This window comes from Triticum aestivum, chromosome 1B (genome assembly GCF_018294505.1).
Source record: "Triticum aestivum cultivar Chinese Spring chromosome 1B, IWGSC CS RefSeq v2.1, whole genome shotgun sequence".
NCBI lineage: Eukaryota > Viridiplantae > Streptophyta > Magnoliopsida > Poales > Poaceae > Triticum > Triticum aestivum.
In genome coordinates, this window is record NC_057795.1 from 238058223 (window position 1) to 238071364 (window position 13142).

The window sequence follows — 13142 nt, forward strand, 5'->3', positions numbered from 1 at the left end:
CGGGACCAATGAGTGAGGGGCTACGTGACTAGTTAGGCTCCTGAGTCGTGATGCTTAGGAGTCCCCCTTAACGTTCAAACGACCTTCATACCTTGGCTCCACTCGGGGAGGGGCACGCGACGACCAGGTCCAGAGGACCTGGCTAGGTGGCGTATGCTCTGGCGTGACTCAGGCGCAACCCCCGTGCCCAGCCCCCTCGCGCGATGCTTCCGAGGGGAGGTGCTGTGATGAGGCCAGACACTGAGCTCTGGCCTCCCTGAGGTTGATACGATCGTGGGGCCGCGCTCAGTTGTTTATCACCAGCATGGAGCATAGCGCTTCCGTACGTGTACGGGCATAGCCGCTCCTTGGCCGTGTCGTGTGCCAGCGCTGAGCATGGTGCTTCCACTAGTGCGTGGGAGGGGGGCTCCCTCTGAGGAGAGCCCCCCGGGGCGTGTACAGTCCCGCCCTGACACGTGGCTTGCAGGGCAGGGCTAGATGAGGTGTATCTAGGCACTCGTGAGCCAATGCGGGACTCACGAGGCCCTACCTCAAGGTGGGTTGTGCCTGTTCTTGGGTCTTTGACAATTGTGTGTTCTTGCAAGATGGTTAGGTATGAATGCTCTATGTCATTAGGTCCTAGACCTCGAGCGAGCTCAGCCACCGCTGGTATGCCAGGTTGCGATGCCGTGGTCAAGCAAGGGGTGAGGGCTGGAGAGCCAGTAAGAGCTCCTGAGTCGCGATGCTCAGGAGCCCCCATTTTAACGCGCAAGCGAATTGTATGAGAGAGGGACGGACCCGTGGTAGGTGGCAATCGAGCAGGTGATAATCATAGGTAGGTTAGGCATTAAAGGCAAATCAGCTTAGGTAAATGCAAAATGGATACATGCCGCTGGGTCAGACCCAAGTGGCTTGGGGATGATGCAGCCCGAGGGGCGCCCCCAGCAATGTAAGCTAAAGACAAAAAGAGATACATGCCGCAGGGAAAGACCCACGCGGCCTGGGAATGTTGGGATCTACGGTAGGGTGCGCCGACTGCAAATTAAAATTAGCTACATGCAGAAAAACCAAGAACATGCTACGGGAGATGGATCACAGTTTGTTACCACTAGACGCATAGTGCCGTGCAGCGGAAGAAGAGTTGGGGAAGCGCGTCCGCGTGGATCGTCTCCTCCTCATCCGATCTCCCTCGAACAGCCGATCGTCCGATCCCACGTACAAGTTCGCAGAAGCGACGCAAGTGCACCGCCTCTAACGGTATCCGTGCATGTAGCAGGAACACTGTGTGGCGGACTGCTAGGTCCGATCACACAGTCGGCAGTGAGTGGAGGTGGCTATTCGCAACACATGCAAATCCTAATGACAGCGCCGAAGCTATCAACCGCATGAGTGTGCCGCACCTCCACTTTATATAGGCGTCTGTCGCGGGCACAACACTTGGGCCTCGCACGAATCCTAAAGCCCACATGTCTACTCGTCCACAATCCGAATACAGCTCGGATCACATCCGACTAGTGTCCTTGGATACGACCTCGTAGGTTCCTTCCCTTAAGCGCGCGACCCCTTAGGTTCAAGTCAGCTTGGTCACAGTTTGGATCACCTCCGAACTGCACGGTTGGTAGCAGCCTCTAGCAAGGCATGCCGAAACACCAAACAGACCATGAAGTTGGTTAGGCAAACTTGTACATCATACTTCTGTTCCCTTTGCCACAGGATATATGTTGTCGAGCTCAAGGCGAGTCTGTCATCCTTGTGGTAGCCGACCTCTTTCTTGTTCCAGTGATGCCGACCACTATCTGGATTATCTCATAATCCTTGTCGCATGGCCATGCTTATCCTGGTCGGATCACATGAGGGGCCCAGAGCATATCTCTCCTGATTGGAGGGGCAAATCACATCTTGCTTGACCATGTCTCGCAGCATGGGTCTGGACAAGCCTGAAACCTACCTTTGTAACTACCCAGTTACGGAGTAGCGTTTGGTCCGCCTGACGGTGTCCTGGACTAGGGGGTACTCACCACGTCGTCTCCCGATCAATTAGATTGGGCCGAGGACCCCCACGGCAGTATACTCATGGGCCAGTTTGGACAACTCCTGCCGCATACAAGGAAGACTCCCCAAGACTTGGCGCCCAAGACAAGGACTCTCCTAAACCCTAGGCCTCTGGTGTCTTATATGAACCGAGGCCAGGCTAGTCAATAGACAATCTCATATATATTATTATCATCTCATGGTAGACATATGTACTCTGTACTATCCCCATATGAATACAATCAAGAGCAGGACGTAGGGTTTTACCTCCATCAAGAGGGCCCGAACCTGGGTAAAATCCGTGTCCATGTTACCATCGCTCCAAGACGCCTAGCTTAGGACCCCCTACCCGAGATCCGCCAGATATTGAACCAACATTGGTGCTTTCATTGAGAGCATGTTGGGCGATCGTCGTGGATCGATGGGATAATCAGGTGATATTTTTTCAGTTAAATCTGTTCGCATGAACTACCTTGTTTTTGCAAAATTATGGTCGTTTATTCGTACTACTCTATTTGCAGTTGAATTGAGACCAGAAAAGTATTCGGCGTCTCGCACTACATCAGATCCGCGCCATAGTTGAGTCACATGGGCGCGCACACAACGGATTGTGGAAGATCAACGCAGTAAAAATAATTCCATCAAACGGCGCCCCAGCCGAGGAAACCACGCCCGAGTACTCCTCACGTGGCGCATGTGCGGCGGACAAGAGTTCGGCCCGATGGCCATCCAGGGAGATTCTCTCCCTTCTTTCTTTAATTCCTTTTTCCTTATTTTATTCTGACGCTTACGCGGCCGCTGATCATCCACTAATGGTGTCCTTTACTTACTAAAAGAAGCAGTAGTTTGCTTTATTTATAAAGCGGGGCAAAAGCCTTGTTCGGTAAAAGGAGCAGTACAATTGATTGCCAGTTTTGCAGCCGGTCTCCACGGATATTGATGACTACTAGTCCAACTAGTACTACTACGTGTATACTAGATCACACGTGCAATCTCCAATTCCTTGTGATAATTGGAATTATTTCAGTACAAATTGGTTTCTCTTATTTGCTGCGGTCTACTACAGCCGTCGCCGCAACTGCTCAGGATAATGCCAGGTTTTATTTTTCCTAGCTAACAGTTTACAATGCAAAATATATTTCGGTTGGTTTGTACTGCATTATTGTTGCAGCGATATTCTACCAACGTTTGTACATAACGGTGGCCTGTCCGGCCTCTCGCCGTTGCCAGACTGGCTGATCTTGGTCAACATCGTCACGCCACAACGCCGAGCGCGTTTTGTGCTGGCTTCGTGTATCGCACGCAGTGCTGGGTCCCAAGGAGTACACAAGCCTAGCACGGCCAGTACCGTGTAAACCCGAGCACGCTCTTCACGAACGGCAGCCTCATCCAGTATCTGGACTTTTTGTCCGCAGTCTGACAAACGCCGCATCTACAACCGGATCTGCCCTATAAAATATAGGTCATCGACTTCGACTACGTCACACAGTCACTTCGGCAGGCCGATGTCGTCATCCCAATCGGCGTAAATCGGCGCGCTTGATCACATTGTTGGTCGAATTGCCATACCTACATGATCGGTTGCCTCCGAGACTTCGGCATCGTTGAGAGAGCTCTACCTCATCGAGTGTTCGGCACATGGGCCATATTTCTTTTTTTACTCACTTTGCATAAATTATTAATTATGCAACGATTTATTATTATTATTACTCTTATCTCCAGCTTGCACTATTTTCTGTGCATAGATAAATGAAACGGGTTGGGCAGCGCTGTCACCTCGGCTGGACCGGGGCTTCGTCATCACTTCATTAACCCACACCAGGGACTTCGGTGTTACCGTCGGCATGCTCCATCGCCTCGGTCGGACTGGGGTTCCACCTCGCCACATTGGCCGTATGTAGGATTGAAAGTATGTCTAGAGGGGGGTGATTAGACTACTTGACCAAATAAAAACTTATCCTTTTCCCAATTTTAGTCTTTGGCAGATTTTAACTAACTTAGCACAAGTCAAGCAATCTTAATACAATTCAAGCAAGCATGCAAAGAGTATATGAGCAGCGGAAAGTAAAGCATGAAACTTGCAAGAATGTAAAGGGAAGAGTTTGGAGAATTCAAACGCAATTGGAGAAACGAATGTTTTTGTCGTGGTTCCGATAGGTGGTGCTATCATACATCCACGTTGATGGAGACTTCAACCCACGAAGGGTAACGGTTGTGCGAGTCCACGGAGGGCTCTACCCACGAAGGGTCCACGAAGAAGCAACCTTGTCTATCCCACCATGGCCGTCGCCCATGAAGGACTTGCCTCACTAGCGGTAGATCTTCATGAAGTAGGAAATCTCCTTGCCCTTACAAACTCCTTGGTTCAACTCCACAATCTTGTCGGAGGCTCCCAAGTGACACCTAGCCAATCTAGGAGACACCACTCTCCACGAAGTAACAAATGGTGTGTTGATTTTGAACTCCTTGCTCTTGTGCTTCAAATGATAGTCTCCCCAACACCCAACTCTCTCTCACAGGATTTGGATTTGGTGGAAAGAAGATTTGAGTGGAAAGCAACTTGGTGAAGGCTAGAGATCAAGATTCATATGGTATATATGGAATATCTTGGCCTCAACACAAGTGTAGGTGGTTCTCTCTCAGAAAATGTATGCTGAAAGTGTAGTTTCATTCTGATGGCTCTCTCCATGAATGAAGAGGAGGTGGAGGGGTATATATAGCCTCCACACAAAATATAACCGTTACACACAACTTACCAAACTCGGTGGGACCGAATTGAGAAACCCGGTCGGACCGATTCAGCAAATCTACCGACCGTTAGGATTTTCGGTGGGACCGACATGCAACTCGGTAGGACCGATATGATTAGGGTTAGGGCATAACGTAATCTCGGTGAGACCGATTACACAAACTCGGTGGGATCGATTCTGGTAATAGGCTAACCAGAGAGTTGGTCAGGTAAACTCGGTGGGACCGGTTCGCTCATTTCGATAAGACCAAAATGTTATGAAAAGGAAACAAAGAGTTTACATTGCAATCTCGGTGGGACCGATCGCTCATCTCGGTGGTACCAAAACGTTACTAAGGGAAACAGAGAGGTTACAATCCCATCTCGGTGAGACCGAGATCCCTATCGGTGAGACCAATTTGCCCAGGGTTTGTGGCAGTGGCTATGACATCTGAACTCGGTGGCGCCGGATAGAAAGAATCGGTAAGGCCGAGTTTGACATTTGGTTTAGGTCATATGTGGATGTGAGAAAGTAGTTAAGGGATTTGGAGCATATCACTAAGCACTTTGAGCAAGTAAGCCATTAAGCAACACCTCATCCCTCCTTGATAGTATTGGCTTTTCCTATAGACTCAATGTGATCTTGGATCACTAAAATATAAAATGTAGAGTCTTGAGCTTTGAGCTTGAGCCAATCCTTTTGTCCTTAGCATTTTGAGGGATCCACTTTCTCATTCATGCCATGCCAATCATTGAGCTTTCCTGAAATATTTATCTTGAAATAGCATTAGCTGAATGAGCTATATGTTGTTAGGAATTACCAAAACCACCTAGGGATAGTTGCACTTTCAATCTCCCCCTTTTTGGTAACTGATGACAAGATATAGATCAAAGCTTCGACAAATGATAATAAGAGTGAGAAAACATTGTCGCTTTGAGAAGTATGTGATAAGCAAGAGCTCCCTGAGGGAGTTTCGGATTAGGGGGTGTCCGGATAGCCGGACTATCATCATCGGTCGGACTCCAAGACTATGAAGATACAAGATTGAGGACTTCGTCCCGTGTCCGGATGGGACTTTCCTTGGCGTGGAAGGCAAGCTTGGCGATACGGATATGTAGATCTCCTACCATTGTAACCGACTTTGTGTAACCCTAGCCCTCTCCGGTGTCTATATAAACCGGATGGCTTTAGTCCATAGGACGAACAACAATCATACCATAGGCTACCTTCTAGGGTTTAGCCTCCTTGATCTCGTGGTAGATCCACTCTTGTAACACACATCATCAATATTAATCAAGCAGGACGTAGGGTTTTACCTCCATCAAGAGGGCCCGAACCTGGGTAAAACATCGTGTCCCTTGTCTCCTGTTACCATCCTCCTAGACGCACAGCTCGGGACCCCCTACCCGAGATCCGCCGGTTTTGACACCGACATTGGTGCTTTCATTGGGAGTTCCTCTGTGTCGTCACCGATAGGCTCGATGGCTTCTTCGACCATCATCAACGACGCAGTCCAGGGTGAGACCTTTCTCCCCGGACAGATCTTCGTATTCGGCGACTTCGCACTGCGGGCCAATTCGCTTGGCCATCTGGAGCAGATCGAAAGCTACGCCCCTGGCCGTCATGTCAGATTTGGAAGTTTGAACTTCACGGCTGACACCCGCGGGGACTTGATCCTCGATGGATTCGAGCCACAGCCGAGCGTGCCGCACTGTCACGGCGAGCATGATTTAGCTCTGCAGCCGGATAGTACCCTGGAGGCCGCACTCGAACCCGCTCCGATCTTCAATTCGGAGCCGGCTGCGCAGATCAAGGACGGATGGCTAGACACCGCCTCGGGGGCTGCAACCTCTACGGCGATAGAGCCGAACACTGACCTTGTCCCTCATAAGGCTCGTGACTCCGAGGTGCCGGACTCCTTGCCGGACTCCGAACCTCCTGCGCCCCCTCCGATCGAATCCGATTGGGCGCCGATCATGGAGTTCACCAAAGCGGACATCTTTCAACACTCACCTTTCGGCGACATCTTGAGTTCGCTAAAGTATCTCTCGTTATCAGGAGAGCCCTGGCCGGACTGCGGCTAGGACAGTTGGGATGCGGACGATGAAGAAATTCAAAGCCCACCCACCACCCACTTGGTAGCCGCTGTCGACGATCTAACCAACACGCTAAACTATGACTCCGAAGACATCGACGGTATGGACGACGATGCCGGAGACGACCAAGAACCAGCGCCTACCGGGCACGGGAAAGCCACCCCAACTCATGACGTATACATGGTGGATACACCAAAAGGAAGCAATAATGAGGAAAAATGGGACATGGTGAAGGACAACTCCCCCAACAAACAACCAAAGCGGCGACGCAAGCGCCGCCCGAAGACCGGCATCGATAAAAATGGCACCCATAAGGACCCGGCCCTAGAGCAGGGCGAAGCAGTGGACGACGCACATGTCAACAAGCAGCCAGCCGGACATGAACTGGACAAGCAACCCATCCCCGGCGAAGACGATCTCACATCACCAGAGCATATGAATCTTCATAAAAGGCTCGTCACCACCGCAAGAAGTTTGAAGAAGCAAAAGCGGAAGCTCAAAACAGCGGAGGACGCACTCAGAATGAGATGGAGCAAAGTACTCAACAGCGCAGATAAACATGGCACTAGTCACCAGACAAAGAGCTACCCGAAGTGCAAGCTGTTGCCCGAATTTGACGAGGAGGCCTTAGAGCCCCCGCAGTCAAAAAAGAAAGAAGCCGCCTGGCCGGATAGACGACCAGATGACAGGCCAAGAGCAACAAGGGGCGCCGCACACAAGCCGGCACATGATCAGCATAAAGATGCTCGGAAAAAGGACGACCCAGTCAGATCTATTTATGGGCCAAAAAAGAAGACTCCAGGAAGCAACATAACCCGCCGAGCATTCAAAGACAATGGCACACCCAAATACAGGGGCGCCGCACACCCACTATGTTTCACCGACGAGGTACTGGATCATGGATTTCCAGCGGGATTCAAACCCGTAAACATAGAAGCATATGATGGAACAACAGACCCCGGAGTCTGGATTGAGGATTACATCCTACACATACATATGGCCAGAGGAGATGATCTCCATGCCATAAAATACCTACCCCTCAAGCTCAAAGGGCCAGCTCGGCATTGGCTTAAAAGCCTCCCAGAAAATACCATTGGAAGTTGGGAAGAGCTTGAGGATGCATTTCGAGCAAACTTTCAGGGGACCTATGTCCGCCCTCCGGATGCAGACGATTTAAGTCACATAACTCAACAACCCGGAAGGTCACCAGGCAAACTCTGGAACTGGTTCCTCACTAAAAAGAACCAAATAGTAGACTGTCCGGACTCTGAAGCCTTAGCAACCTTTAAACACAACGTCCGAGACGAATGGCTTGCCAGACACCTCGGCCAGGAAAAACCAAGAACAATGGCCGCACTAACAAGCCTCATGACCTGCTTTTGCGCGGGGGAAGACAGCTGGCTGACTAGATGCAGCACCAGCGACCCGAGTACATCTGAAGTTAGGGATGGAAATGGGAAATCACAATGCAGAAAAGATCAGCGCCGGAATAAGGAAAATGGCCCGAATAGTACGGCGGTCAACGCCGGATTCAAAAGCTCTCGGCCAAACAACAAAACACTGCCCCTCAAGGACAACAGTGACGAGCTATCCAACCTAAACAAGATTCTGGATAGACTATGTGAAATACATGGTACCTCCGGGAAGCCTGCAAACCATACCCACAGAGATTGTTGGGTCTTCAAACAGTCCGGCCGACTTAATGCCGAACACAAGGGGCTCGACACACCAAGCGAAATTGACGAAACCCAAAAGCAGCACTCCGGAAAACAGAAGACTTTCCCACTAGAAGTCAAAACAGTGAACTCACTTCATGTGATAACACGAAAAGACAACGCGGCACCTGCAATACCAGGACACCGGCCGCAGAATGGGGATAGACCCTACCAAAATTCGCCGTAGCAGCACTTCCTTCAAAGGAGTGACGCCAGGACTTTAAGCCAATTATACAGGCTCTGTACCACCAGAGGTTGTGTTCGGTTCATCTGACAACCTCCGTCACGAAAAGCTCACTCTCCATTGCCCCATTCACACAGTAGCCCTTAAGCACTATCGGGGCGCGCAACTATCGCCAGCCCTAATGCAATACCACATTACGCGTTTTTTACGCTTAAGAATGCCCGGTCAACATGGCATAATTTCATTAAAAAGTAACTCCGAGTGTTCCTCGACCACGGAGAACGTGAGACTGCTTCAACAGCCACACACTAATCAGACCTTGCAGGTCAAAGCCCCTAAAAACAGGTCATTCAGACCTCGGACATGGTTAGGCGAGTCCGGCGTAACTAAACAAGGGGCTTCCCAGCCGCATATCCCCTTTATAAGGGGCTGCGTGTATAAATGATGAGAGCCAATAAAGCTCAATTTCTTCCTTTTATTCTATTTTTATACAACCTCTGCACGATATTTCTAGAAAATTAAGTCCTTCTCTTTTACAGATGAAGCACGTGCTACACCCGTCCAGGATACAGCACATCGGAGACACAGGCGCAGACGTGCAGCAGGGACTCGTTGCAAGGATTCTTTTCAGATTAAGACCCTGCGTCAACCTTTCTTACTGTCTCTTGTTGATACACATCCCCCGGTTTCCTACCATAACCGAGGAGGAGGCTGGTGTTTTGGCATCGGCCGCGTCAGAAGTTCCCGCCTGAACCTGGACACTAGGGGCTTAGGGCATTGTTCTGCCCGGTATCATAAAGACCGAACACCTGAGGGAGTGTTCGGCGTCTCAAGTTAGGACTTATATGCATCAGCTCCGAATCATGTCTTTGGTCAAATGTTGGGTTTGCCCGGCTCCTGTGTTTTGCTGCCTTACGTTCCATATCATCGGCTAACGCAGCACCAGGAGAACTACTGCGATTGTGCCCCGGTTCGGCCGGGCGAGCACCTCAGTAGAGAAAGCCGAAAATTGACTGTCATGATATAGCGAGAGACTGGTCAACCACTCGATCGACCATTGGAATGTTTAGAATTCCTCCACTTTGACGAAGGACCGCTTCCCGGTCAGGCACATACGCGCCCCGAAGTTCGGAGAGGAGCGGTGCCGCTAGGGGCTATATAGTAGCCCCACATTCGAGCTCCTATGGCTAAGTGAAAGTGATAAAGCATTATAGTCCGGTTGCCTAGTTTGCTACGCTATCACCTCCCTAAAAGGACCAAGACGTTGGATTAAGTGTGAAAAAGCGCTTTTATTTTTGCAAACACCCCCGCACCATGTGCGTGGGGGCTGATGCCAAAGACTGCAACTTTCAGGTTATTCATACATATACGGCTGCACAGGAGATAGTTCAATACTTGAACACACAAGTATAAAAAGTTATTGCATTATCAACATGATCTCAGAAATCATACATGTCATTCAAACATAACATCTTCCGAGCACTGCGACTCTATTATACAAGCGCCCTACAGGACTTCCTCAAAATAGTGCTCGGTGGAGAATCGGCTTTTGTCCGAACTCCGGGATGTAACAGCGGTGGCATCCATTTCCGCCCAGTATGTCTTACCACGGGCGAGAGCCATCCGTGCACCTTCTATGCATGCCGACCGCTTCATCGCCCCAATACGCGGCACCGCCCCAAGGAATTACTGCAACAAGCCAAAATAACTCTTCGGCTTGGGCCTTTTCGGCCATAGATGAGCGACCACATCTGTCATGGCAAGTCCGGACAATCTATTCAGCTCAGCCCACTCAACCAGCCGATCACTCAACGGAAGTGGACGCTCCGGACTATGGAATTGAGACCAGAAAAGCTCTTCCATTTCATGATCCTCCTGGCTTCGAAAGTGCATGACTGTGTCCGCCGCACTCGCCGCCAAGTCCAGATAAGGATCCTCTGCACCGTAAAATCGGCCCAGCTGAGCATACTTCGGATCTGTGAACTTCCTACGCAGCATAAAGGGCTTTCTAGCCACAATGTCTCCAACCTCACGCAGTTCCTCCTTCATAGCCCGCATCGCACTACGGGCATCCTTGGCTTCGGCGTCGGCCTTCTTCAGGTCCTCTTGCTCCGCTCGGCGTTCTCCTTCAAGAACCTCCAAGCAGACGGTAGCAACTTTTAATTTCGTGGCCATTCCAGCCATCTCCTCCCTGCTTCGGCAGTGAGCAGCCTTCTCGGCTTCTAGCTCTTCCGCTGCCTTCAAGGCAACCACCTCGCTTTTTATGGCTTGCTCCTTGGCCCGAGCAAGTTCTGCTCGAAGGCCTTCCATAGCAGCAGAACTATCTGCATCAAGCATACAAATTGTAAGGAATGGGCGTCCGCTCCCTTACTAGGCGACCGCAGAGCAACCATATACCTTGTGACTCATCGAGTCGTTTATTGACCAGCGAGATGTCCGCATCCACAACGTCGAGTTGCCTCTTCAGCTCGGCAAATCCATCAGTCCGGCTGGCCACCGAACGTTCCACCACCTGCATAGGAAAGGCGACAATCTATAACTGAGATTATGATCCTTGGCACACTGCCGCTTTCGACAGCATACCAAGCCTCAGGGGCTACTATCTATATAGGGCGCACTTCATGTGCAAAACTGTCAAAAGGTGTGTCATTTTTTGCGTACCTCAAATCCTGTCAGCAAACTTCCGACGGCCTCACACAACCCGCTTTCGGCGGACGAGATCCTCTCAATCACCATACCCATTAATGTGCGGTGATCTTCTGAGATGAATGCCCTCTTAAGCAAATCCTGCAGCTCCACCGGCCGTACTCCAATGGGTGCCGAACTCTCTGGCCCCGCCGGACTCGGAGAGACCCTCGCGATGACACCTCAAGGTTGTCCGCCCCGCACGATGGGGCGGCAGATGGAGGCGTTTCGCTCTCCATCATCTCCGGACGAAGGTCTCCCGAAGATGAGCTGTGCTGAGATGGGTTGAGATCCGAACTACAAGGTGAAAACTTTGGTTACCCTTAGAAATTAAACAGGGATGTCCACTATTACAAAATCCCCCCTTTTACTTACGACTCGCTAGAGGGCTGATTCCTCCGAGGAGACAGTTCGGCCGGGGTTCTTCCCGGCCCGGGACCTTCCGTTGCAGATTTCTTTCCCCGCTTTGAGGCCTTGGCCTCCGGGTCTTCGGAAGCGGTCCTCTTCTCCCCCTGGAAGGAGGGACTCTCGATTCCTCCCTTACTGAAAGCCTCCGTGGTTGAGGTGGTAGATCCCCCGTGCCCTTCTTCGCCCTCCTCCGAAGGTGCAACCTCTAACATTTTGATTAACACGGGATCCTGCGTGGTCTCAGGGAGGGGGGCCAGACACCGTATCAATTTTGCTTGCGCTATCCACTCCTGTCCAAGGGATAGCTAGTTAAAAGGAAAATCCACAGTAAATAAATGGACGATGTGTCCGGACACAGGGCTACTTACTTGAGTATCCGGGCGATTGCAGCTTAGGCCAGCATCCTCGGTCAATTCTGGACGCATTTCTTGCGATCCGAAGAACAGTTCGTACATCTCCGCGGGTGTCAAACCCATGAAGTGTTGAAGAGATCATGGCCACTCCGGATTAAATTCCCACGGGCGGAGGGGGCGACGTTTGCAGGGCAGTAGGCGCTGGATCAACATAACCTGTACCACTACGGCCAGATTGATCTCCCTTTCTTGGAGGCCTCGAATCCGGTCCTGCAACAGGGGAACGTCCTTGGACGGCCCCCAGTCACGCCCCTTGTTGACCCATGACGTCAGCCGCTGTGTAGGGCCCGAGCGGAAGACGGGCGGCAACCTCTGCCTGCTGCCCCTGGGAGCGGTGATATAGAACCACTCCTGTTGCCACAAGCCGAGTTCCTCCTGAAAAGAGCCCTCGGGCCATGGAGCATCGGCCCTCTTACTTATAACCGCCCCACCGCACTCTGCCTGACGCCCCTCAATCATCTTCGGCTCCACGTTGAAGGTTTTGAGCCACAAGCCGAAGTGAGGGGTAGTGCGGAGGAAGGCTTCGCAGACGACAATGAATGATGAGATGTGGAGGATAGACTCCGGAGCCAAGTCATGGAATTCCAGCCCATAGTAAAACATGATCCCCCTCACGAAGGGATCCGTCGGGAAGCCTAAACCCCGACGGAGGTGAGACACGAACACGACGCTCTCGCCAAGCTCGGGAGTAGGAATAACTTGCCCTCGGGCAGGCAGCCTATGTGAAATCTTGTAGGTTAAGTACCTGGCGTCTCTTAGCTTTAGCACGTCCTCTTCCGTGACGGAGGAGGGCATCCACCGGCCTCGTAGGTCAGGGCCAGACATTGTCGAAGATCGAAGGTACCCAAATATGGAGCCCTGGGTGTTGGAACTCGGGGCATGGGGCGGATTCGATAGAGGAT